At 42.8% G+C, this 27678-nt stretch overlaps 1 protein-coding gene across 8 annotated transcripts in view; it reads left to right on the top strand.

Moving 5' to 3' along the window:
* Positions 1–27678, top strand: part of NDST2 (N-deacetylase and N-sulfotransferase 2) — a 138291-nt gene that overhangs the window by 83711 nt on the left and 26902 nt on the right. For 5 of the 8 annotated variants that reach the window (XM_063337868.1, XM_063337864.1, XM_063337865.1 and 2 more), the window contains one exon: positions 116–176. The exons of 2 other annotated variants lie outside the window; for them this stretch is intronic. The gene's annotated coding sequence lies outside the window, so the exon portion shown is untranslated. Of the gene's footprint in view, positions 1–115; positions 177–11335; positions 12241–27678 lie in introns of those variants that run through there. One more of the 8 variants, XM_063337870.1, reaches the window with a different exon arrangement.

Raw genomic sequence — 27678 nt, 5'->3', positions numbered from 1 at the left:
GCGAAGGTGCTCCTGCTAAGTAAATGTTTACGAACACTGATGGAGGCTAACATTAGGGAAGAGTGAGAGAAGCACTGTTTAAAGTCTTATTTCTTTTTTATGTATTTTAAAACAGAAAGTTGTTCCTGAGAGAAGCAGCTGATGAGTATTTTTCCTTCACCAGGCTGTGATCAAAGGTAAGTGCAGAATCTTTTGCATTTTTATGGGCTGACATCTCCGGATTTGGTGAGGGGAAGAGCTTGCTTAAGTCCTTTTGAGTGGTCTCATGTCAAAATAAGAGGCAAGGAATCAGGTAGGAGGAGGAGACTAGACTTGTATGCTGCGGTGTGAAGTTGCACTCCTCCTTCCGCCCCTTAGAATGATTTCAGAGGAAACAATTCCATGTGTCTTGTCTTCAGTTGCACAGTTGTCAGCATGAAGTGGCAGATGAATTAGCTTGGATCAGAAAGGAATTTCTGATGCAGTTCCTGAGTGAGGTAGGACCGGGTGGTTGCTTACTGCTAAATACTACTTTCTTTAAATGGAGTTACTACTTCCATACCTTGTGGGCAAAATCTGGGGCAATGTTGTTCAGTATCCATTAACTCTGCCTTTGAAAAGGAATGGGAAGGATATGGGCTAAAAAGCTTTTAGTTTCAAATTTTGCATTTCACAGACTCTCTGACCTGTGCATAACAGCTGTAAGATCCCTTTGGGAATGACTATATTTACATTGCTCCCAGCATACTGGAACTGCATTCATGACTTATACCCACAGGAAATATCATAAATGTAATTAAAAATAGAAATATTGGGTTGGTCTAAATTCTGTGCTGAAGGAAAGGATTCCTACCTTTTTCGCCTTAGTTCTGTCTGGATGAATAGTGAGGGAAGGTAATTCTTGTGGAGTTTATTTAGGACATATGTTTGAATACTGCACTCTAATGTAGCAAAAAAGCACCAGTCCTGTTGAGGTGCCTGACACAAAACTTGCAGAGATTGAGGCTCCTATGACATTTATGGATTTCAGGTGCTGCAGTACTTGCAAAAAGGCCAATCCCGTCTTCAGAGTGGAAGTTCCTGCAGTCAGTGTGGTGGAAGAGGGATGATGTGATAAAGTCTTGCCTCCATTGAAAGGTCCCTAGAGTCTTTGCTTGGAAAGAACAGAGATTATTTGGTTTTGTGTGTGTGCTGGAGAAGTCTGGTTGAAATGCTTTTTCGTGCCTTGAAGAGTGTTCTCTGTCATACAGATACCTCAGATTGCTTGATACAAGCAGACTGTTAGGGCTTCAGCTGTGCATAAAATGAGGGCAAAAAATGACAAATGAGGATGGAATGGCACATTCCTTATGCAAGTAGACTGGGTTTATAAAAAGGAAATTGCAGGAGGTGGAGTTCCAACGTACAGAAACTCGGGTGGTGAGGAAAGGTGGACATGCTAAAACAAGGACTTCAGACTCTTTGAGTCCTACACACAGTACAGCTCTAAACTTCCACTGTCTGTCAACCGGAGGCTGAACTTTAACCCTAATTTTCCTGGGAAGCCATAGACAAGTTTGATACTGTTGTCCAAATGAAAGATTTCTCCCAAGGATGGTCTCTATGCAGCTCACACTTTCTTTTGGCAGCTCCTCCTCAAGCCCACTCACAGTGCAGCTCTATGCTTTCTCTCAACCCTAACCCTGAGTTTTCTGGAGACACATAGGCAAGGGTCCACAGGCATTAGTCAGATAAAAGGATTTTGGAGGTCTGGAAAAGAGGTAGGACCTACGTAACTGCTGTGCCCTTGTTTTCATAGCTCATATTTCCAGTGTGATTCAAATAGTAAATCTTGTCTCCTGTAAACTTTTTGTTGTCAATTTTGCAGGTGTGATTTGCAGAGACTAAGAAAGGAGCAAAAATAACTTGAAACACGTGATAAAGGGTTTTATACTTGCAGTAGAGGATTAGGGTTGTAATAGAAGCCAGGGCTTCTACTCAAGAGTAGAAACAGAATCAATTAAACAAAAATTTGGGATGAAGTAGAATGAGTGTAATGACGACATTAACATTCTGTCCAGCTTGAATAGATGTGTAATTCCAGAGACACTTGGTGTAATATTCACATGAGAAATTGATAAATATTTATAATAAGTGAGGGAGTGAAAATATTAGTGGAATGCTTCATATGTTCTACTAATGTCGATGTATATGTGACATTATGGCTAGAACGGCAAAGGGAGAAGAATGTTTGATTTCAGGTACAGCCAGAGTAAATTGCTACTGCACCTTTGATTTCATTGGCACAAAGGCTAGGAAATGGGGAAAGACAGCAAAAAATGTAGAAACGATAGCAGGTTGAGAGGGGACCATGTAGTAGAATATATAGCCAGGTAGGCTACGTAGAACCCATTTCACTGTACACAAAAGTAAGAGTTATTGGAAACCGTAAGTTATTGTTACTACCTTAAAAGTGGACTTTGGGCTTTCTTTGTGCTAACCCATCCTTACCAATTCTTACTTACTGGTTAATAATGTTTTAATGTTTCCTGCAATGAGATGCCTGTGCCTACCACCTTTGGAAGAAGGGTCAGGCAACTCAGGAGGAGTACAGAGATCTCGTTAGGTTATACAGAGAGAAAATCAGGAAGGCAAAAGCCCAGCTGGAGCTCAACTTGGCCACTAACATTAAAGACAACAAAAAAAGTTTTTATAAATACATTGACAAAAAAAAAGCCAGGGAGAATCTCCATCCCTTACTGGATGCAGGGGGGAAAGTTGCAACCTAGGATGAGGAGAAGGCTGAGATACTTAATGCCTTCTTTGCCTCCGTCTTCAATAGTCAGACCAGCTGTCCCCAGGGTGTTCAGCCTCCGGAGCTGGAAGATAAGGATGGAGAGCAGAACAACCCACCCATAATCCAGGAGGAAGTAGTCAATGATCTGCTTCTGCAGCTAGATGCACATAAGTCTATGGAGCCAGATGGGATTCACCCAAGAGTACTCAGGGAGCTGGCGGGAGAGCTCATCAAGCCTCTCTCCATCATTTATCAACAGTCTTGGTCACCAGGGGAGGTACTAGGTGACTGGAGGGTGGCTAATGTGATGCCCATCTACAAGAAGGGTCAGAAGGAGGATCTGGGGAACTACAGGCCTCTCAGCCTGACCTCGGTACCAGGAAAGATCATGGAGAGGATCATCTTGAGTGAGCTCTCACAGCAAGTGCAGGGCAGCCAAGGGATCAGGGCCAGCCAGCATGGGTTTAGGAAAGGGAGGTCCTGCTTAACCAACCTGATCTCTTTCTATGACCATGTGACCCGCCTTCTGGATGCGGGGAAGGCTGTGGACGTTGTCTATCTGGACTTTGGTAAGGCCTCTGACACCGTCCCCCACAGCATTCTCCTGGAGAAGCTGGCGAATCATGGCATAGACAAGTGTACTCTTCGCTGGGTTAAAAACTGGCCAGATGGCTATGCCCAGAGAGTTGTGATTAATGGGGTGAGATCCTCGTGGCGGCCGGTCACCAGTGGTGTCCCTCAGGGCTCAGTTCTGGGGCCAGTTTTGTTTAATATCTTTATCAATGATCCGGATGAGGGGATTGAGTGCACCCTCAGTAAGTTTGCAGAGGACACCAAACTAGGTGGGAGTGTTGATCTGCTTGAGGGTAGGAAGGCTCTACAGAGGGGCCTGGACAGGCTGGATCGATGGGCCAAGGCCAACTGTATGAGGCTTGATAAGGCCAAGTGCCGGGTCCTGCATTTCGGTCACAACAACCCCAAGCAATGCTACAGGCTCGGGGAAGAGTGGCTGGAAAGCTGCCTGGCAGAAAAGGACCTGGGGGTGCTGGTGGACGGCCAGCTTAACATGAGCCAGCAGTGTGCCCAGGTGGCCAAGAAGGCCAACAGCATCCTGGCTTGTATCAGGAATAGCGTGGCCAGCAGGAGCAGGGAAGTGATGGTGCCTCTGTACTCGGCACTGGTGAGGCCTCACCTCGAGTACTGTGTTCAGTTCTGGGCCCCTCTGTACAAGAGGGACATTGAGGCGCTGGAGCGTGTCCAGAGGAGAGCTACCAGGCTGGTGAGGGGTCTGGAGACCAAGTCATATGAGGAGAGGCTGAGGGAGCTGGGCATGTTTAGCTTGGGGAAGAGGAGGCTGAGGGGAGACCTCATTGCCCTCTACAACTACCTGAAAGGAGGCTGGAGAGAGGTGGGTGTTGGCCTCTTCTCCCAGGTGAATAACGACAGGACCAAAGGAAATGGTCTGAAGTTGGGGCAGGGGAGGTTTAGATTAGATATTAGGAGGAATTACTTTACTGAAAGAGTGGTCAGGCACTGGAACGGCCTGCCCAGGGAGGTGGTTGAGTCACCATCCCTAGAGGTATTTAAGAGACGTGTAAATTTGGCACTTCAGGGCATGCTGTAGTGACAGACATGGTACGGGGTTTTTTTGTGTGTGTATGGTTGGACTCGATGATCTCAAAGGTCCTTTCCAACCATGAAGATTCTATGATTCTATAATTCTATGATTCTATAATATCCCACAGTTAAATTACATAAAAAGTGAGACACTGTTATTTTTGCAGGTTACTTTTCAATAAAACTTTGTTTTACTAGAAGTCTTTATTTTCCTGTGAGATACCTCAACTCTGTTCAGTCGTAGCAGAAGCAGAGGGACAAGTAACGCCTTTTTTCTTCCATTACTTTTTTTTTCTGGTTCCTGTGTCTGTTTTGTTCTGTCAGTTGGTTCTACTTGGTTTTCTTTGCAGTCACCAGTTCTGCATCTCCTTGCCCGAGTCAGGTTATAGTAACCAATCCGTCTGAAACTTGTGGAATTGATCTAATTGTATAAATGAGGTCCTGTCATTGAAACATCTCCAGAGGTATGCTGGTTTACTTAGATGGTGTGTCTTCATGACATCATGCCACATTTATGCAACAGAGATGAATTCTAGTGCTTGGACAGGATTTGGTCTTAAACATTTTAATTAGTTTATTGGACTGACGTTCAAGAGAACTGGCAAGTTAGTGGTGGATGTTTGCCAGTTAGCGTTTACATCATTTTTAAAGATTGGCTGTTCCTGAAGATGAACCTGTTGAGTATTAAAGATGAATTAAAAAATGAAATAACTGTCTCAAATTGTAGGCACTACTAAGTGTAAAGACTGTGTAAGGCTAGCAACCTGCATAGCAACACCTACTAACCTCATTATCCTTTCCTCCATATAAGCTTACTTTATCCCCAAGTGGGCTTTAGAGATCTTCTGTAAGATCAGAAATGTGAGCACAGCTGAACACAGACAAAAAATTAATTACAAAGCAGAAGGGCACGACTTAGGGTGCTCTGGCAGGGGCATGTTCCTCTCTTCTGAATGTATCATCTATTTGTCAATTGAATGGTTTAACTCTGGCCCTTTTCGCACCCTTCTTGCCATGCATTTTAAATGAATATAATCTTACGGTTGGGGAATGCTGTGTTCAGTACATCAAGAGCTTTTTTTCTACTTTAATGTGGAAGACGAAAAGTAACACATTACCATTAAGTTTTCTCCTATAAATGCAAACACATGTTCTTCCTTTCTTTCACCTTCTTCCACAAAATGATTCATGTGCTTATATATTACAAAACTCTAATAGTCTCTCAGATTATATTTTCTGTACCTGTCATTAAAGCTGTTTTTAAAGCTAAGGCCCTCACCAAACTGCCAAGATCTGTCCTAAGGCCATGCTTCAGGGCTTGGAAATCAACTTAGGTTGTGGTTACGGGCAACTTGGAGGGCTTCCCAGAAAGGACCTGTCCAGTCACCAGTTACAAGAGATTAATATTGTTTCCATTGATTTTTAAATCTGTTCCTGCAATCACTATGCACCAGCCTTTTGTCAGGGCACAGCAAGGGCCAGCAGCTGAGACAAGCCAGGAGGAAAGGGTGACCCCAGCGCAGGCAGTGCCCTCACCGATGGAGCACAGTCCCACAGGCAGAGCTGGGTGCTGGTAACAGGGTCTGTTGACAGTCCCAGGCACGATGGAGCGGTGAGGCTCCATCCAGGAGTTTAAAAGTCAGGGCTGGAGACAAACCTACAGCATGGGTCCAAAGTACACTGAGGACACAGGTCCAAAGACAGGGCTGGATACAAGCTACAGTGTATATATGAAGGGTCTTTCCAGGAGACAAGCTACCTACAGCGTAAGACAGTCCAGGAGACAGGGCCCAGAGGCAGGGCTGCAGACAGGTACACCTGCAGCAAAGTTCAGGCAAAGAGCAAAGGCCCAGGCCTGAGCTTAAATGGGGATGCTGGGACATAGGCAGAGGGGGTGAGTGGAGGTCCCACATGAGACTGGTCTGAACCATTAAGGGCTGATGGTGCCCTCAGGGTCCTGACACCTCCAGCTCCTTAGTGGGACAGATGAAAGGTTGCTTGCTCTGTATGCCATCATCTCTCACAAGTTTTAATGATATAACCGGTACCTGTAACAGAGCCTCTTTGTTTCACAGAAGGGGAAGAAGAGGGTTTTCCCTCATGTGCTTATTCTGACCCCAGAAATTCTTGTCATCCTTCAGATAGGCAATTCATTGCAAACAGGGTGGATGGGTTGGATGATGGCTCACTTGTCGCCTGATAAAAGAGACAGAGGTATGTTTTTAGGAATACAAACCTTTTATTGTTTTTTGTTTGTTGTTTTTTTCCCCTTAATCCCAAAGTCAACTACAAGTAGACCTTCTCAAGAACTATTCTTGTTTTCTATTTCAGTGGCAAGCCAAAAAAAAAAAAGGATAATATGACAGAGCTATTTTTGATTGAATTTCAGGGAGGATAGATTTCACCAGTGGCAACATAAAGGTTCAAGCCAGCTAGAAATTTACCAAAATTTGTGGAAATTAAATGAGCTACCCTGCTACACAAGTCTGCAGGGTCCATCTCCTTTCTCAGCCCCCATCCCTGCCTCAATTCTGGCAATGTTCACGTTAGGCCAGTAAGCTATTGTTGGGTTTAGTTACAGGCTTCCTTGTGCTGTGGAGTGGATCTCTGTTAACCTTAGTTAAAGGGGAAAATCAGAACAGAAAGCCGTTCCTCTGTTAACAAACAGATATTGGCTGGGTTAAATGCATCCTTAAATCTTCTCCTGTCCCTTCTGTGGCTGCTAAAGAGAATGAGAAGTTTTCCCTCCTCCCATGATGATCCCCAGAAAATCTGCTTTGTGTCCAAGTATCTTGATGAGAAGAGCTAAGGTATTCTAGATTCTTCTTTAATATTTGGGTGAGGAAGGAGGGAGGAACTCAAAAGAAACTAATTTTTTGCAGGTTCTTAGTGCAGTATTAAAGTATTTCAATAGTGATCTATCTTTGCTAGTATTTTTCCAGTGAAATTTACACACAAACATGTTTGGTCTTCACTGGCTCCAGTAAGAATTTCAAGATTTATGGGACTGGCCACAGCATATCCTGTGTGTTGTCTCTACCTGTAAAATATAGTAAAGTAAATTAGTGAAACGGTGGGCACAGCCCTGGGGGACAAGATCTGTGCATAGAGGAGACTGGTGTGTGCAAGGCTGAAGAACTGGGTGAGAAATTCTTGTTTGGTACATACATTACTGTAAACCACAGTAGATTTGTTATGTGTTTCTGTCTGGAGGTTAAGAATTGTTGGGGGATAGCACTATCAACACTACCGTGCCTCCATGGCGTACAACTAAGTCTGATCAAGAAAATTTTTCAAAGAGTGTATTAAACAAACAGATATCTTGCTATGTTTTGGTAGTTCCAGAACTGTTCAGGCCCTGTCCATTTCTCAAGAGCACTCGGTGTAAATAGAATCCTAAACCTGAGATATTTTGAAAAAAGCGTAACAAAAGCGTATGTCCTTCTGACATGGCAGAGCATGAAAAAAGTGTTTTGCCTAGCCATTTAAAGTCATCGTAAAGGTCCAAGTAAACACCTTGTAGTATAGCCCAATGAACGGGAGTCATCAGAGAGGATTATTGTATGTCCTTTGGGGAATGAAGTCAGGATTTCAATATAGGTATGTTAGAAGATTTGCTTGGACAGTGGGATTTTGCTCCTTTTTATTTAACTTTTCAAGATTGGGTTGTTTTCAAACTAAGGCCACTTATTTCAAACATATTTACTTTGATACTATATAGCCTTTTAAGCTACTGATACAAAGCACAGCAAGAGGTTTGGGTCCAACCAACATCCTGGAAATTATGCCATTTCACAGTAAGGAGGAAATACTGCAAATAATGTTAATATTTTTGTAACAACCACCATTCTTACTTTAGATATAGAGACCGTAAAAGGCCTCTTTCTTTCTCCGAATAGTTGGTTCTGTTTTTCTGATGGGTTTTCCAGATTATTAGTCTTAGAAGCAGAGGAAAGGTACAGGCTGGTCCAGAAATGCTGCAGCAGGCGTGCGATTTCAGCCAGTGACAGAAGACTGAGACTTTTATCTGAACCATGACTAGACATTTTGAGTTTGCTTTCATCTTTCTGGGCATTACCCTAACAAAAGTTCCTTTTAAAATCTGTTTTAATTCACGGATGTACAAAAATTGCCTAATAAAGATACTGACACCTTTACAGTGATTTAAAGCTGCTGCTGATTGGTTTGTTTTTCTTGGTAACCGTTCTGTGGACGCCTCAGATATAGTCTGCTGATCCTGGTGGGAAACCTCTGCTCTGGTGTTGTATAATTCTGCAGCTGTGCTTCTGCTCTCACGACAATGATTAAAATACATTGAGTAGTGAATACAAACATCACGTAATGGTGTCAGAAAAGCCTTATTGTATATCATAGCCAGCACAGGGAATGTTGTAGAGAGACCTACATGGTTATCCCAATCTTCATGACCGGGGAAGCTGTCTGGGAAGGGGAGACTGTACTTGCAATGTGCAGCAGTAGAGGCTGTCTCTCTTAACTGGTAGCAACACCCAGCATTTCTCCCGTTGTTTCCAGGGCTCTCTGGAGACCGTCACCACAAAGTGATATTGAGCAGAACTACAGTTTGCGTCATGCCAGGGTAGTTAGGCCTGACTGCTCAGGAAAATGTCACTGAAATCCCACTCTAACTACCTGCTAGAATGAGGACATAGTTGATGTACTTGCCTCCAAGTGATGCTTAACAGCAATTGAGCTAAATTTTTCCCTGCTTGACATTGATCTGGGGCATAGTGTGGAATAGTTCTGGGTGCCGGCGGGGGAGTGGGGAAGGGTGGGAGGTTTGGGTAGGAATAATGGAGGAGAGGAAATCTAGCCTCTGAGAGAGATACTGAAGTTGTGACTTTAGGCAGTGAGCAAAAGTTAATTGTCTTCATATACATGGAGCAGCAGTAATTCTTCTCTCTAACATTTTATAAGTGAATAAATTTGAAAAGACTACCAGCAAGCGTCCAATAAACCTGAATCTCTATAAAACACTGGAGACTGGAAAAAAATGTATTAAGTGTATGGTGAAAATTCATCACGAAAATTTTGGTTACTCTAAAAATCAGTCCTTTGTTGTGTGGAGTCAGGATTTTCTGTCGTCTTTGTGATTAGTGGAGTATCAAGAGATTTCCAACATCTGCTTTTTGCATACTGCAGCTTGAATGGAAAGGGTTTGTTTACTGGCATAGAGAGGAGCTGGAAGCTAAAAATTTAAATGGTTTTAGGTTATGTATAAATGAAAATTTTGTCAGCGTCATCCATCTGCAGTTCACAAAGAGGCTTGCAAACTTGCAGTGCTGCATTGTAGCATGACATGTATGTGAGAAGGTTTTTTTAAATGAGGCAGAATAGAGCGTTGTCTCTTCTGTTAGATGTGGAAACCACATTTTTCAAAGGTACTCAGCATCCATTTAAGTTTTGTTGATTGATTAGGACAGCAGCACTAGTTTCATGTGTGTAATCCTTATCCCTCAGCACCTTGTCTTTTATTCGCTGCTTAGCAATAAATATCTTAATGTCTGTGTGCTTTTCTTTCTGAAAGACTTCAGTGCTTTTTTCCGTTTCCATATTAAATAAATGAGTAAATAATTTGCTATGGTTTTATAATGTATATTCTAGGATTAAACAACACTGAGTAAATCATTGTGCCATTATAGGACAGAAAGAATATGTAATAGTATTCTTCTGAATTAGTTTTATTGTTAATTCAAAAGGAGAATCATCTACTCATAATAAACAACATCATTTACAACTTTTTCTACCTTAGCTTCTAGAACCTGTTTCTGTCTTGTCAGAGCAATGAGACAGTAGAAAATACCTTTGAGGCAGACCTTACTGCAGCTACCTGGTCAATTTAACTGTGAGAAGCTAGACATTCTGCAAAAGCAGGTTAAGTCGTAGTAGGTAACCCTAAGAGCCTGGTAATTGACCCTTGTTACTGATTTTAGTTTTTAGCTTGTTGTTGTCAGGATAAAATTTTAGAGAGGTGCTTTGTTCACTTTATAACAGAGATGGCACCTGAATCACTGAGGTTGAGGCCTTTTTCAGAGAGCTCTCTAATACCGTGTAACGTTCCATCACATTTAAGTTTTCACTGTCTTATTACAGAAGTGTTTGCTATGCGCTGTCAGCTCCTATTAAAATAACTCCTCTAGAGATGTGTGCTAGTGTGTCATCCTGTCTGAAAACCCTCTTCTCCCAAACCCTGACTGGGAAAGGACACAACTTTGAGCATCCCTAGGGCATTGCATCTTCAAAGAGCAGAGCATGCTGCTGTGGTCAGAAGCGCCTCCTTTCCTGCCTGCCACTCGGCTCCTCTAGGACACCGTTTTCTATTCTGTTTTAAAGTAGAAAGCCCCTCTTCTGCCAGTCTTTCAGGGATGTAGAGAGAGTGTAGCTCCCCCAGCGCCACTGTGACCAAACACACACTTAGATAGGGACAGAACATAATTTCAGATTTATGTGCTTGTTCTTTTAACATGTTAATTTTTTATTAGTGGTGCACAAGAAGGTGATTTTTCTGTGTCCCTCTGCAGATTTACTCCAGTTTCCAGATTCCAGTAATAGTGTCTGAGTATACTTAGCTGGTGTGCTGTTGGGCTGGTTTGCTCTATACCTCCCCCAACAATGAGATCAGTTCACTGAGTGAAACTGCGAGCCACGTTAGGGCAAGAGAAGCAATTTACTGCTGCTGAATACATTTACTGAGTGTAGTTTCCCTCATCTTGTCAGCCCGTCAGTCTGGAGGCATCCATAAACCTGTGACAGCTTCAGAAGACGAACTCCGGCAGCGAGCTGTCAGGGTGCCAGGCACTGCTGTCTGTGGGCTGCCTTCCTCCCCTCTCCTCCCTTGCCCGCCCGCCTGCCTCTCTATTTCTCCTTCTCCCTCCTCTTCTCCCCTGCTCCCCGCCTCCCTCTACCTTATTGACGTGGGTTTAGGTGCTGCTGTTCTCCCTGGCGGTACTTTTTTGGTTTGCTCTTTGATCCTCTTGCCACTGGAACAAAAGGAGAACCGGCTGCCCGTGGTGCAGCACCTGCCCCTGCAGCCCGGGGGGCGAAGGGGAGGGAAGCGGGGCGCTCCGCATCCCCGGCTGCCTGCGCCGGCAGTGAGCTGGTTCAGTCACTTCGCTAGAAATGCCTTTGAACTGCTGCCAGATCCCATTGTCTGCCGTGCAAATGGAGTTCAACGCCCTGCCGTGATTAGATGCACAGTGTGTAAGAGGAAGGAATGGAGCTGTACCCCCACCCTGAAGGAGCATCTCAAATCTGCCGTGTGCCGTGTAATCTGAGTACCGGACCATGCTTCTCTGCCTTCCTCTGCACACCGTCTTCCTTACTTTTTCCTCTCGTTGTTCCTGGGATTTCAGGGAGTGACATGGAAGCTTTTCAGAGAGGAGCTGCAAGGCAGGATAGTTTCTGGGGAGAAGACGGCTGTGATTTTGGGCTGTTTATGTGGGACTGTGTTTTGCCTACCACCCGCCTGTAGCCACAGTATGATATACCAGCTAGCGTTTAATGGTGCTTGTGCTCAGCATTGATGTGCTCTTTTTTAGCAGGGATTTATTTACATTTTTCCATTTGTCTGCACTTAAAATTCCAGCATCCTTAGGTTCACAAAATTATCTGAGAGATTTTGGCAACATTGAGGGAAGGGAAGGCAGCCACCACTGCTACTAATAATGGTTCTGCCATCTACCGACTGTGCAGCCCAGCTGCCCTTCTCCAGAAAGGCCAGCTCACTTTATATATGAAGAGCAGCTCTCAGGCTTTCTTGCTTTCCCTTTGCCTCCATGTCTTTCCTGGGGTTGCTGACTGTCAGACCTCTTTTGAGAGAGTAACTTCACTTGAGGATTTCACATTGAAAGGTAGGAATTTGAATCTGTGTGCTTACCTTTGCTATTCCTTATCTAATTGTTACCTAGGCTGTTACAAGAAAACATCGTTTTCTTTCATGTCTTGTTATTTGACTCCTTGTTAACCAGTCATCATCTGCAAGGACAGTGCTTTGAGAGGATGGAGGAGTTGCTCTTTGGTGACTGTATTAGGCAGCGCACTAAGTGGAGCTGGCAGGGCTTGTATCTCGCACTGATATGCCTGCTACGTTCCTTGCTCATTAAGCTCTTTGTTAGTTCCTTCTCTTCCCTCTGCTCTCCCTTTCCCTCCCTGATAGGATGTCTCTGCATCTAACCTTGCTGCTGGGTTAAATTCAGGTTCTGAATTGTGCTGGAGGAGGATGCAATCTGCCCTGTGAGGAGCTGGTGGCTCACGACTGCGCTTGAATAGTACAAGGCAGCTGCACGCCTTCGCCTAGGCTACTGCTCACGCTGCACTATAAATAGATACTCCCTTGACCCTTCGTAGTTACTGTATGTCTTGGGTGCCTGACTGGAAGATGAACAGATATCAGCAATATTGGTAACTGATGAAATCACTGTAAAGATTAGAGCCATTACAGATAGAAAATTTAAAAAATCAGATGATGTCTTGTATGTTCCCTGAGGACTAATGGAACTACATTTTCTAGTGGTTTTTCACACAGCAATCTAAATTCTCATTTGCATCTCAAGAGCAAAGCTAGTTGTGCTAAGTTAATATTTAGCAACTTGAAAGCTTAGAAATGGAAATTTTAATAGATATTCTTTTTCCTTTTATCACAAGCTAGAAGAGCCTTTGGTTAACAATGTGTTTGGTTTCCATTTTTTAGTTCCTTGGGAAATAAGATTCACTTGGAACACTGAGGATTTTTTCCCATCCTTAAGAAATTTCTTAATCCTCAAGCTGAGATGTAGCTGCCATTCTCCTGGTCAGGGCACATTAAACAGAATTTGCACCTTTAAAAATGTTCTTTAATTAACCAGTCCAGTTCATGCTGATAGTATGGATGCTTCTGCAATGTGAGAGCTTGGCCTGGAGCACAGACCAGAAACTTCTCGCAGGGCCTCTTCTCTTAAGGGTCTTAGTGTTTTCCTCTTACTGTAACACATGTAGTCAGATGGTTAGGCTGATTTGTAAGTAACAGTGTAGATTTAAGCCCTGCTGTCTAAAACCTTCCCTCTACAATATGGCTGTATGGAAGAGGAGACAACAATTTTCAGTTCCCTTCTCTGCCCTCCTTCTTCACTCCCCAGGTTCAGCTCATAAAGGAGGAGGAAGGGTGATGCTTTCTGCTTGAGTGATGTCATATGTTTCAGGTTAGCTAAAATTGCAGTGAGATTTTTTTCATATTGTATTAGGATCTGGCCTTTCTATATAGGCCATTCAATTCAAGAACCCCGAATAGATAATGAAAAGGTATGTGTTTACAGGAGCGTTTAACCAACACAGAGCTGAAGTAACCTGTCAAAGGTGGCCTGCTAACTCCCGGAATCTTGGGTTTTAACTCACTGCTGGAATTGGGAGACAGCCTCCTTATGTGGCTTTTCTGCTTCAATGATTTAAAAGAAATGACTAAAAAAAATACAAATGATCTTTCAGTAAAAACATTCTCTATTGTTTTAAACTATCTGGAAATGATGTATCCAGTTTGTTCACCTTAGATGAAATATGATGAAAAGTTGTTAACCCCACTGCTGTCCTTCATCGTGAAACAACCATTTTATGCGCTCAGTAAAATGTTACAGCATGTCAGAGGCATTTTGTGAGTGGATGCAGCCATTTGCCTGAAACCACAATTGAGGTCCGGTTGCACGAGCTCACGTTCAGCCTGGTGTTACCACTTCAGTGTGTATAGACATGTCTCCGTTGTCATACCTCATTCCACACACCTGGACCCTGCTGAAGTTTTCTTCTAGCAGAATGAAGTGCCACCTGCAGCGCAGAGCTGGACTGGAGCAGGTACTTGAGTTGTTATCACTCTGTGGGGTGCCTGTTTTCTGATGCTTTGTGATGGAGTCACCTAGTGCACTAAAAGCCCTTGGGTGTGCTTGAAAGCTGGGAACCTCATTTTAGTCTTTGAAGCACTCTAAAGAAGGTGACGGATTCAATAAACTTGTTTCAAGAGAGGCAATTGGTAGTACTCATTTATAAAAAATGTTGCTGGGTTGCTGGAAAATAGGAGGGGAAAGAGGTTGAGAAGGAAAGTCTGCAAACTAAGCCTGCTTACACATATTAGGATGAGCCCAGGCATGAAGCGAAAGGAAAACTCGGAGCTCTTCATTATCTAATACTCCCTTAGGGCAATAACAAACTCACTATAGAGCCAGCAAGCCAGGCACAGGGGCTGGCGGAGAGAGAGCACACATTGTTCTCAGAATATGGCTGGTGCCGGAATCTTTCACTGCAAATTTGAAGCCATCTTTAATGTAAAATATTCCTTAAAGGGATTTGTTTTTGTTGCTTACCATTTCAAAAGCTGCTTTCAATCCAGTGTGATGCCTTCTTCCAAATAAAAGGTTGTAAAGTTAGGTATTGTACAACAAAGGAAGTATAATCTTGTTTTTTCATACTCCCATATATGAGCTGAGTTTATGCAGAGACCCTCCTTTTTGGAACTGAAAAAGACCCAATGGAGAATTTCATCTCTCTCTGCTTTGGTGTGTGGTAGCTTTTCAGCCTTTCTCTGGTGCTTAGTGGCCACTCCATATTGAATGCTTCATTTCAGAGTAAGTAATCATTTTAATACTGAAAATTCAAGTGCAGAATATATTTGTATAAAGGCTAAATGTTTTTCCTGGGGCAGAGGGGTGGGGAATGTGGGAGAGCACATAACGCAGACCTCCAGTAGCTCCCACTGGTACTTGTACAGTTGTTCTGCTTTGGATTTCTATAAGGACGGGGGGATGGAAGTTAAGGTGTCTCTTCTGAGGTGGTAGGATTTGTGGCATTGGTTCAGCCTGCAGACATTAAACTGGTTGGTTGACATTAGTCTATTTAGGATCGTGAAGGAAAGCGGACCTCTCTTTAAAGAAGTAGAGGACTCAAATATCTCCTTTTATTTGTATTCCTAGCATTTGCAGAGTCCAAGGTGATTCTTCATAAAAGCAATTTGACCTAAAATAAATTCACTCTCTTCCCCCTTCCCAATGAATCAAATGCCTTTGGCAGTAGTTTAACCTCTGAGGTGGCCCGTGCTGAATGAGCGTGGTTCCCCTGTTTGACGCAAATAGCAGCAGTGAAGAAAAATAAATATATGAGAGCCTGGCAAAGGCAGTGGAGGGGAAGGGAATTTTCACCCCTTCTATGGAGCAACCTCTGTGCTGTAGCAAACCAAGCTGAGTTACAATCCTTCTGCTAATCGAGAACTGCTAGAGGATTTTTCACCTTCTGTCTCAAATCTTATTCTCTGGAGTGTTTGCAGTAGAGCAGCAAGCAGTGGCAATCCCACCCTTATTGCTGTTTTGAAGTTTGTGTTTTACCCAGGTAACGTGAGGATACCAATTCATTCCAATAGGTTCACAAAGTGCTGTTGAGGCATCAGTGGTCAGCATCCTTGTGTAACGTGATTCTCATTCTACAGCTGGGGTTTGGGAAATGTGTAACCACATCAAGTTGAAAGTGGAATAAAGGACTGAACTTGAGTCTTACTCTCAAATTCCCTAGCTCTTAGGATGATGTCTAGCTCCCTCCCAGAGGGCACGTGAAGAGCTCTCACTGTCTCAAAGATGGTTTTTGAACCTATTTCTGATGCTTGTGGACCAGTGCATGAAGGGGAAGTTGAAGATTTTAATACCCCACCCTGTCTCACCTCCTGTGATAATGCCGCTCTTTCTTCTGCCCCTTCTGTGTGAGGAGAAAAGGATGCCAAAAAGGGCACTGAAATTTCCCTGGCAGCTCCCAGTGCTGGTCTCCTGAACATGGAGCCCTCACTTATGGCTCAGCTTGTGGAGTCTTCCTCTCTGAATGCTCTGGATGAGAGGACAAAATTGGGTCCTCAGTTTACGTGTGCAGGAATGAGATAGAAAACAGCCAGCCTGTCTCAACTCTGGAGAAGCTGAATGAGGGTTAGCATATGGCTTGATAACCCCTACACACACTTGTCACTGCTTGGGTAGAGTTATCTGTTGCCACTGCTGCCAAGGGGCTGCCCCACTCAGCAGAGGGACACCAGGGGTTGAAACCGAGAGCTGTGTCAGTGGGGTTCCAGCAGCTGGAATGACCGATGCGGCTGTCAAACTGGCAGCCCTGTGTGGCTGAGGAGGAGGAGGATGTGCAGGGCTGTTCTCCTGGCTGGGGTGGGGGGATACTGGTGAATTTGCACATTTCCTGTGCCCCTCTCAGCCAAGGGGGGAGTCAGGCAGCGAAACCAATTCCTGGCGAGCACGGAGGAGGCTGGGTTGCATCCAGAGGCAGTCAGCTGCCTCACGATGCTGCCTTGTTGTGTCAAATAAATTGGTTGGGAAAATACAGGCAGGCAAAGGGGAATATAGGCAAAAATAAGCATAAAAGCGCCAGGGCAGGATTCTTGCTACAGGTACCAAGATGTCAGCAGGTCCTTTGAACGCGTTTTCCATTAACACTTGCAGTCACAGATGTTCTGCAAGCCACTTAGCGCTTCACAGGAGAGTGAGGACAAAGTCAAAGCATTTCAAATTATTTTGCAGAAACACTAACCCAGATTCATAATGAAGGCTGAATTTTACAATTCAAGTAGAGGCTTCATTTCTTTGTTGTGTAAGAAAATGGAGCATGTCTTCCAAAAAGCTGTAATCTTTATATTCCAGCTACCAAATTAATTATGTGAGAGTTAAGTAGACCAAATAATTAGAGTTCAAATTAATTTGTGTATTTAACTTTAAAATTAATGTCTAAAATTTTAAAAGATGTTTATCACAGTGTATTTTTTAGTAACGTAATTATAGCTCTTCAAAGTTACTGTCTAGCTAAAAATTATTTAATTCTTGTGTTTTGGCTACAGTGGAGAAGATAAGAAAATTCAGAGTTTGGATCTCCAGACTGCCTTTGCAGCAATGCTGAATAGAAAAAGAAGAAAAAAATCTTGTCTGGAAGTATAGTGTTAATGCATTAATTATTTAGTTATAGTGTTTCTGCAAAGTCGAGTTTGAATTACTTGAATGCTCTAAATGCGGTTGTTTCTCTCCTATCACATCTGTGCACAAGGTTTTAGTGTTAAGTGATCTGAAAACTATAAAGTATCTGTTACCTCACTGAGATCAATTAGCACATATGTACTTGAGATTTCAACATTAATGACGAAATTTCAGTATTTATAATGTTTTATTGTGTGCATTCTTTAATGTAGGTAATCTACACTGTCAGCTAGCTAATACCACTTTTGTCTCTGTCTGGGAAGCGGTTTACAATTGAAAGGGCAGAAAGGCTGTAAGAATGTAGTTGAGGCAACTTCCCTGCCTAATGCCTGCTTTTGCTCTCAAATGCTTCTCTGTGGACAAAGGGAAGGGATGAATGCAGTTAAGACAGTACTTCCAAGAGTATTAGATTTGCACAACCAAACCAGCAGTGACTTTACTCAGGATATGGATGAAATAATGCTGTCGTGTGTCCGGAATATTGCAAGACATGGTGAGTTTTAGCCTTGAGGACGTATAAGCCCTTCTCGGTCAGCATTAAATACGTAAGCTATAAGCATGCTGGTGTATTTCTGCTGGAACTCATCTTTGAAGATGAGCTGTTAAGCCTTTTAGACCCTGCTTCTTTTGATTATTAACGGACCTATGTTTTTTAAAAGCAGGCAAGCTATACCTAATGTCTCAGGCAAATTCTGTCTTTAGGCGCTATGTTTTTGCCTCCTTAAGCAATGTGAGCTGTCATTTTCTCCTACTCCCCTCTGACTCCCTGTGCACTCCTCCCTTTATCTCTTCCTCCTACTTTCAGCTTTGCATTTTGTTTCATGCTGCCTCCTATTCCTGGAACAGTCTCCCAGTCTCTGCTGCCAAATCCTCCCTCCCTCTCTCTGCTCTTGCGAACCTGTTTCTTCCAGCAATCATTCCCAAGTTGTTTACTTGACTAATTGTCTGTCTGTATGCTTTCTTTCCTATATCTGTTGTTCTGGATCATGTTTCTTAATATGAGATAGTATGTATGGCAGGATAAAGGAGTGTACTTGCCACTATTTTTTGAGCATTGTTTGCAGTAGCTCTTTATACAATGACTAGTAATAAATTCCCCTTCCCATTTTGAGTGCAGAAATTTTCACTTAGTACACTATTTTCTGCATGCTATTAAAGAGCAGCCATGTTTTATCTCAAGATAATTGCTAGGCTATGGAAAATTAGTGGCTGTATTACAGCAAGTGCCATCAGCTAGCCTGTCTGTATAGGCAAAGTTCAGCTGTGTTTATCAACGTGCATGGAATAGTGGTAGAAAACACAGGGCTCTGTGCAAATCTGGTAGTGCTCAATAACATTAATGTCATTGCACAGCTTCACTAGGGTGGTAATTGCGGTGCCGTGGCTGTTATTTTCCTAGCATGGGCAAGCTCGCAGAAGGAGCTTGTGTCTGCTTACTTTTTATAAAGCATTTCCCTGTCCTTGTTTGTGGAACAAGTTTTACCACAAAAACATTGCAGAAAAGCTGAAAACACACCACGTTACTAAAACTACGTGTTGGTAAGTGGTTATGTTGTTGTATGCAAGTGGTGGATCAAGTCGTCAGGTTTTTTGCAGTGTGTTTTATAGGCTAAATACCTTCTACCAGGCTAGACCAAGAGAAGTGAGTTCTCTTTCCTACTGAACACCTCGCCATACAGGCTGATGCACGTTTCCACCTGAAGAGAATTTCACTTTTCTGGCAGTTTTATTCTTTCCATTCCAACTGAGACAAGGCAATCTGATCATTGATTTTTAAAAACAAGTTACAGGGATTTTCTGGTTTCAATTCAGTTATTTGAACCAAGTTGGAAGATTTATTAAGAAAGAAAAAGAAAGCCTGAAAACACTAATGTTGCTTTAGACTAAGTTTCATAATAAACAGTGTTCTGAATACTTCTATTTTCTTAAGTCTTACTTGTGATATCTGATCTCATATCTTATTGCTACGTGTGAAACAGAAATAGTTTCATAATTGTTTAATCCTGTAGATATTTAAACAAAATTGCAAAATGGCACACAGCACTAACCCCATTAATTTTGACATGAAGGTTAGGCATACGTTTTTCCATTATCTGAAACTAAAAGTGAACTTCAAAACTAAATTTCTTCATGGAAAAACCAATTTCTTGCTTCAAAGCATAAATAATTTCCATGTTAATAATGAAAGATTAATCAGATTTTCAGTAGTTGAATGCACTTCATTGGGAATTTTAGTACCTGTAAATTTGGGAAAACAGTCTCCAAGATAGCCGATTTAGTCTCCAGAACCCATAATTGGGCATCTTACAGTTTTCAGTACCCAGATCTTGTCTTCAGCTGCGGTCCCTAATAGAGGTGTACGTTTTGCTCAATATTCCCGAGCCTTCCTCACAAAACTTCTGTTTTATCAGAGTGTAGATTTGATTCCAAATATGTCAGCTTTTGTTCCTGAGTTTGTCTGTACTGTTAATTAGGCTGTTAATGAGGTCCTGGACTTATTCTGCATAAAGGAGTATTTTAAAGATGTAGCTTCATAGTAGAAAAAAATTCTACTTCTAATCAGTTGACTAATTAAAAATGCAAGAATGTAGCACCTGCTTTAGCAATTTAGTCTATTCAGTGGGAGGAAGGTGAAGAACTAGTGGTGTGTAATTACAGTACAGTTTAAAATGAATTAATATATTTGAGACTTAAGTCTTTTGAAATACGTTTCATTTCTCTGTGTTGATTGTCTAAAAACAAGGTTTCTACAAAGTGGAACAGAAGGTACAGTGTTGAAATTCTAGTTTAAAATGTAGTGAACATGGCATAGTGTCAACTGTGGTGTGGAAATAAGTGTGCATTGCCTATGTTGCCCTGATTTTGTAACAATTACAAACACAGATGGTTTGAGAGAAAATTAACTAATTCCACCCACATTAAGAGAGGGAAGTCTAACAATAGCCACAACTCACTCTTTATCACCCTGTTTCTCTAGCAGACTCCATCCTGCTGTCACTTACACATCCTTCATGCATTGAAAACTAACTAGTGTGTGAAGCTGCTGTAGAGTCCATCAAGGCCATGATGACCCCAAGTAGGCTGGAGTTGTCCTGATCCACCATGCATGGGGTCTGCAGCCACCCTCCTCCTTCTCTGACACAGGCAGCATCCTCAGCAGCAGTACCCAAAAGAGGCAAATAGAGGTCGTCAGTGACAGCCACCAGGATCACCAAAAGAGTCCATAGTTATCAGGCAGGTCCAAAGTCAGGTCAGCAAGGCAGAACATACTTGCAGGGTAGTTCAGGTCATGGCCTGAGCTCAGGTACAGCTTGCAGGTCAATAGGTGGAGGCTGGGCAAGGCATTCAGAGGCCGTTGGCGTATGCAGGGCCCTGACAGTCTTCTGTAGAGACTCCTCTTGAGACCTGTTTCTACCATAACCCTTGTGAAAAACCAGATGATGATTTTCATTGCGCAGGTGGCCATGAAGGCTTAGTGAGGGCAGTAGAGCACTTTGCATTTGTTCCTGCCTTGCAAAACCCAGGCCTCTGAACCACTGTCTCAGCCAGCCTGTGTAATTTCCATAGACCTCAAGTCATCCATTTTCCACTCGTTGCACTCTTCTTTCCTTTGCTTGTTTTTACTCATTTTGCCTTTGCTAGACCAGATTTATATCATTGCTTATATAATTTTCCCTTCCTTTTTCTGTAGTGAGTTTGCACTGTGTTAAAAGCTGTCTTGCAGTAGCCGAGCCAGCAAAGATGTGTTTTGTTTTCTGAGTCCAGGAGGCTTATTTATTTCAATCATGCCAACGTAATACAGAACTGATTATTAGAAACTACAAAGACTGGGAGATATGCCATTAGCTTTACGCTGGATAGAGGTCTTGAATAGATGACCTCAGCTGAAGGCAGGAGGGAGCTGCTGTAGACAGCTGGGGAACATGTTCTTTTACAAGCCCAACAAATTCTCACCCTGTGAATATTGGTGCAAATACACAAGAACAGATAAGCACAAGAGCTTTGAGGTTCTCCTGAGGTGGAGCTTTCTTCTGATGTCAGTTTGGACGAACTTTTCAGTGTAATAGTATTAACCTGTTCCCTACTGTCATATGTTCCTAGATAAAATAGATTGGAAGAGAAGATAAGCTCCTATGTGTTACCTGACAGGAGGAAGCAATTGAATATAGAAGATCAGCCTCTTGCTAATTGAGGTGAAATCTTTAAAGTGTAGCTCAAAGGAAGAACGGTTAGGTTGCTTTCATAGCAATTGCAGATAAACTCTCATAATGTACATTTCTATATTAAGGCACTTCAGCTCTGACTGACACTGAGTTGTCTTGGTTGTGCCACAGTTTGGCTGTATTTCCCCACTTGATTAAGTTACTTAAGAGAAGACAGCAGAGAAGACGTTTTGCTTTCTGCAGGAGGATCGTTTATCTGAATTGTGATAAGCAGGGTGCATGAGGGAGTGGAAATTAGATCCTTGTCCATATCTAATGCGGAAGGAACTGCATTTATTTCCTGTTCTCACAGTTGAGTTGAAGATGTTCTGCCATGATAGAATATACTTGTTGATTACCAATGTAAGGAGGAGGCTGAAGATGGTGTGTTCCTCCCACATGGGGTGACTGAGATATTTACTTCCCACCTGGGTGGGATTGGAGAGCAACTTGGTGTGCCCTTGTGTGGCAGGCTATAACCTGTGCTAACTCTGGTTCTCCATCCCACAGCTCCAGCTGTCTGGCAGCAGACAGGAGCCGGTGTCTCACGTTATCACCTGGTTTGGGAAAAGGGTTAGGGTCAGAGCATGCATAGACCTATGTGTCAGGAAAGGCACAAAACAGAAGGAAGGGCAAGTCCAGAATGAAACTATGCAGTTCTTGTGGTGGCCTCACACCTGGGTGTTGGAGCTTCAGTAGCACATGAAATAAAGAAGTGGAGATGGCCCTTTGGTTACCTCTGAGGAAAATGCCTCCTTTTTCTCATATGAGCCGTTGCGTTATAGAGACCTGTGCAGCCCCAGAGCAGTTACGTTCCCTCAGCTGGTGGAAAGCTCTGACATCTGTGAGCATTTCCACTGTCACGATAACTTGTAGTCTTTCCTTTTCATTCTAGCAAAGGTGTGCAGCTGCCAAGCTACATATTATTTTTATTAAGTAGGTAACACTAGCCTATTGAAGGCTGAAATTTTGATTGTTTTTTAAACAATTCTTCAGGTTTCTGATTTGCACATCTGATCTTTAGGCAGGCTGATAAACAAGACAACAACTGTTTTCCCTTCCCAAATTTGTCCTGTGCCGAGACAGTGAAACATATAGGGGTTGTGCTGCTGACATTCAACTTGAGGGAATACCTCAGCGTAAAAGTTTTGACATTGCCTTGCTTTTGAAAATTAGTCAGACCAGTTGTAATGACCCTAACCAGTGAATGTAGTATGATGGAGAGAAGGCAGGGAGCTGAAAACCAGATATCCTGGAAGCTGGATTGGTTTATATCTCTAGCAGATAGTCCTGGGCCATGCCTCTATCATTGGCACATGAAGGACTAAAGCTGTTTTTAATTTTTTTGTACTGTAAAGCAGTAAGATAACAAAGATCTGCTGCAAACTAGGTTGTCAGCAGAAGGGATATATCATGTATCCCAACAGCAAGAACCTTGCAGGAATCCTGGGATCCCTGTGCAGCCCCCCGGGGAGCTGGTCTGGCAGTGTGAGATGGCCTCTCCAAGATCCATGCCTTCATGGCACCTTCAAACTGCATTGCGCTGGCACAAGGGTAAGTTCAAGCCTGCGGTTGGGTTTCCACCAGGCTGGTCTGGAAAGGAGTTCGTGCAGATCTGTTGAGCATCGACTACAGTTTGTTGCTCTTGCAGAAGGTGTGAAGTTGCATACCTGTCTGGGGATGATAATAAAAAAAGAAAAATAGTTATTACTTCATCACAGAGGTCTTCTCCTCTTATATCAGACTGACACGTTTCAAGCCTGCTGGCCAGCTGGCAGCTTTCCAGCTTACCGCAGGTCTGTACCGAAAGAGGCCTCTCCCTGCACGGGGACTTGCCGAAGCAGAGCGCAGCGCTGGCTGGAGGCTGCAAGCCTGGCTGTCGGAGCAGCGTGGGCACCATTAGTGTTTCTTGCCTCTTTGATCTGAGTTTTGTATTCCTTTGGTAGTCTCTCACCACAGGATTTGAGTGGCGGTGGGTGCTAGCTGAAACACACGCCCAGAGCCCAAAAATAGTCTGGGTTGGCAATTAGATTACAATGTGGCTGTAATTTTCACAGTATTTTTTTATCCAATATGTAGAATACAAACAGCATTCGTCCTCCTGAGGGTTCTAATTCTTTTGCTGTGTGGCTCACTGTGCTCTGATGGTGTTCCTTGCCTGGTCCCCACCGTCATGAGAGAAGGGGGGCTGCATGTACCTGGAGGCCCGGCATACAGATACCACCCCAGACAGGGGAGGGGCCATGGTGTCTCGCAATCGAGTAGACTAATGAGGAAGTTTGTGTCACGATGACACCATTAAAGTGGAATGGGTTGGAAAATCAATCAGATTCCTTCTCTGATTACTGTGTAACTTGATTACTGGTGTCCCTCTGGGGCCCAAGGCAACAACCGCCTCCCAGGAAGTGCCGAAGAAAGACCTCTGAATTAGAGCTGTTGCGGATGAGGGCAAGATCCTGCTGCTGTGCATTCCAGAAAGAGGGATTATATTATGAATAATAAAAAAGGATGGGGAAATGTACTCGTGACACTGGTTTTTAGGGTGGTAAGACCTTCTGTAGCTCAGGTAGGAGGGAGCTTGTATGACAGAAGCTCTTGATGAAGGTGTCAGATGACACCCATTATTTTCCATGTGCCTTAGCATAAATGTTCCAGCAGCCCCAAATACAAATATTCTGATCACTCGTTTTGGATAAGTGCTTGTCTTCACCATTTGTGCTGATCCCCCATGACAATTTCCAAGTGTTGGAAATATCAAGATCAGACGTTAAAACCACACAATTCTGATTGTTATCTTGCTTTCATATCACATCAGTTGCCACATGGCTTAGCAGCTGATAATTCACAAAACAGTTTATGTTTCACACTAACACTGTATATCACTAGGAAACAGAACATCTAAGTTTTATAAAGCATTTGTCTTGATGCTGGTGATATGTGAGGTAGCTGACCTTACAGCTGATGGTCTCTGGTATAGCGATGCTTTTTGGGAGCCTGCTGAGCCTCCATCCTTGCACCGGTGAAGCACTTCATCCTTGCTGTGCATTCTGACTGCTGCCTCCTGCAGTTTGCACTCAGGCAGTCCTGGCAGGAGTTTGGAATGGACCTTAATTTATCTATAATTTTTTTGTGTGTGTGGTGTTAGATTCTAAGGAGTTTGATCTCAGAAGAGGACACAGGTATTTTCTTTTCCTTTAAAAGTGAGCAATTTTCAATGTGATTTTTTTTTAATTTTCCTTTTCTTTCTCCAGTATAGATCTTTCTGGGCTTTGTGTTTTGGGTATAGGTTGTTCCTGACAGCTCTCTCTCCTTTTAATATAAATTTTCGTTGGTATATTTGTTTTGTTGCTTTTTTTTTCTTTTCATTTGAACCTAAACCAGCTGATGTGGTCCCCAAAGAGCTAAGTGCGTACTGTGCCAGCTGGCATGCCCTCTGGCTGTGAAGCCTTGTTAAAGAGATCGGAGTTGACAGATTCTTGAGCAGCAATCTGATACAGGCCTTTTTTTTTAATTTGTTTTTTCGAGCTCACCCTCATAACAAATGGGGGCTTGTTTGGGAGCTTCGCTAGAGGCTTGAATGGAGTCATTGTTATGAAAACACTGCTGTGATTCAGAAGTGCCCAGCAAAGGGGGTTCCTCTCCCTCTTGCCCCTCAGCTGGGCACTGCAGGTGTGGCAGCCTAGTTTAAACCCTGGTTTCGTCCTTATTCTACAGAATAATCCAGTTGTCTTGTGATTTTCACCTTTAAACTGCTAACCAGGAAACTGAAGCTACAGCTCTTTGCAAAATAGACACTCAGTCCAACACTAAAAATGAAGTTGGAGAGGTGAGTGAGTGTAACCAGGGAAGAGAAGTGTTTTCCGGGTTGGTGTTTTGGGGGTAAAAAGTTTTAGAAGTATTTTGCCAGGCTTTTGCGTAGATTAGCATACTCTCAGTTTTGTTACTGTTACTGTGGTGTTTAGATCACGAATTCTACCCCTGAAACACTTGCTTGGAAATTTCTGCAGACAACACATGGGCTCCTGAGCTTCTAAGTCCCTCTTTACGTTATTTTCTCCTGTAGAAACAACTTTTTGTCTAATACATGTTAAGATAGTGAATCTTTGAATCCAAAATAGTCTTAATTATTCTATTTTATCCAGTGGGATTAAAAAGCAAAAGGATGTGAGCTATTTGGGAAGACACTGACTTGCAATTCTTAGTCTTCTCAGTCAAAATTGAGTATGTAGGAATGTGAGTGGAATTTTTTGCATGAATTTGTTTCACATGAGTACAATGAAGACCACTTCTCATAGCAGCTGATGTGCATGGAGCTGTGTATATATTATGTCTTACAGAGAATTCACCTCATAAAAAAGATACAGCATTCATTGTATGTTTCTATCTGACCCCTCTCTGCCCTTCTGAATTCTTCCTCCGCTGGCTCCTGCCTCTCTGCAGTTCAGCGTGACTTTGGAGCTCTAGTGCCAAGTACAAGGGTGGTAATATCGTGGCTGTCCTTGCAGAGACAGTGGGATGGGAAAGACTCACTGTGGAGGTGGAAAGGTTATTTTCTTGGTTGCTTTTGAGAGGTGGCACATGTTTTTGGGTACTATGCTGACACACTGGGACATGTATCACTGAGACTGAACTTGACTTGAGCTGGAATTACAAACCATATCCTGCAGTCAGTCCAGAGAGTCATGCATTCAAAATCAGTTGTTGCTTCAGAAACAAAAAAAAAAAAAAGGAAAAATTTAGCTGAATTCTGTTTTTTACATCTTCCCATAGTAATTTCTCCCCTTCTCTCCTTTGTCCTTTTTCCAATAAGAAGTTAACAGTATGTAGAGACAGAACTGAAAGACGATCGGCTGTCTATGTTGTAGAAAACACAGCTTATTGTCGCTGTCTGAGCTGGATTGCCAAAGCCAGCTCTGTCTCTATAGAGGGCCATTTGGGAACGGAGACTCGATCCATTTTGAGTCTGGGGAACAGAAATTATTTTTTTAAATCTTGATTCATCTGCTGCCTTGCACTGTGACCTTCAGTAAGATTTGCTATGTCGCCGTTTCTCCAGTCGAAAATTATTTCTGTAATATACTTTGCATTTACAGTCTACAGCTATTCTGAAGACCTCATCGGGGCTAAGGTTTCATCGTGCGCTACACAGGCCAGTCCCTGCTCTGCTGCGCTTATGGCATAGAAGTTATTTGAGATAATACTTAACGTTCATTATAAGGCTTGTGTATAGAGCGCTCTGACTCTTTTCCATCTGCTGTCACAGAGTTAGCAATATTACATCTCTTCATATAAAATCTGCTTGAGTTTTTTTGTCTACTTCAAGCTGCACCAGGAGTTTGGAAAACAGCCTGGTGGGAGTCTTTACAGTGGGACTTTTGGCCTCATCTGTGAACTGATATTTTCCCTGACTCACAAGGATTTTTTTCTGTTTAGTAATACACATTACAAAATAAGCATCTGTCTCACAAGTAATTTCTTTTCTGGTGGAGCAAAATAAGCATTTGTCTTAAAAGTAGTTTCTTCTCTGGTGGAGCTAGTTGTTAAAACCCTGACTTTACTGTATAAAAACCTTATGTCTGTCTGAAACTTGTGGAGAAACTAGTTTTCTAATAATCTTTGTTTTATCAGAATGATAGTAACAAAAACGCTCAAAAATGTGAGGAATGGAGAAAGAATGAAGAACTGTTCTGGTAGTACTTTTGTTATTGTTGCTCTTGTGCCTCCTGGTGTTGTAGGCTGTGCCAGTTGAGCAGGTGGTTAGAGGGATTGTACATGGTGGAGCACGTCTGCAGGAGTGTGGGTGTGTGAAGACGAAAGGTTTTGAGAGAAAAAAAGTTTTTTAAACTTTTACAGGGAGCTCATTTTGAGCATCGCTGACTTGGTGAGCAACATCTGGCATTCATTCTTGCACTGTGCTGGGAGGGGCAGCTGGTGCTCCCCAAAAATGTGCCTGTATCCCAAGTAATGCACACCTGGGTGTTGTTACTCTGGTAAGGGAGAGAAAACTACACAGTGATTTTATTTTATTTTTAAACCAAAGAACAATTTAGTTACTTTCCATGGTGTTTATGTTTTAGATGGCTTGGTGTTTGTTGGCTTTGTTGAGCATTTTATC

Source organism: Chroicocephalus ridibundus, chromosome 6 (genome assembly GCF_963924245.1).
Source record: "Chroicocephalus ridibundus chromosome 6, bChrRid1.1, whole genome shotgun sequence".
Lineage (NCBI taxonomy): Eukaryota > Metazoa > Chordata > Aves > Charadriiformes > Laridae > Chroicocephalus > Chroicocephalus ridibundus.
Note: the sequence above shows the minus strand (reverse complement) of the source record. Positions and strands in the feature narration are given on the sequence as shown.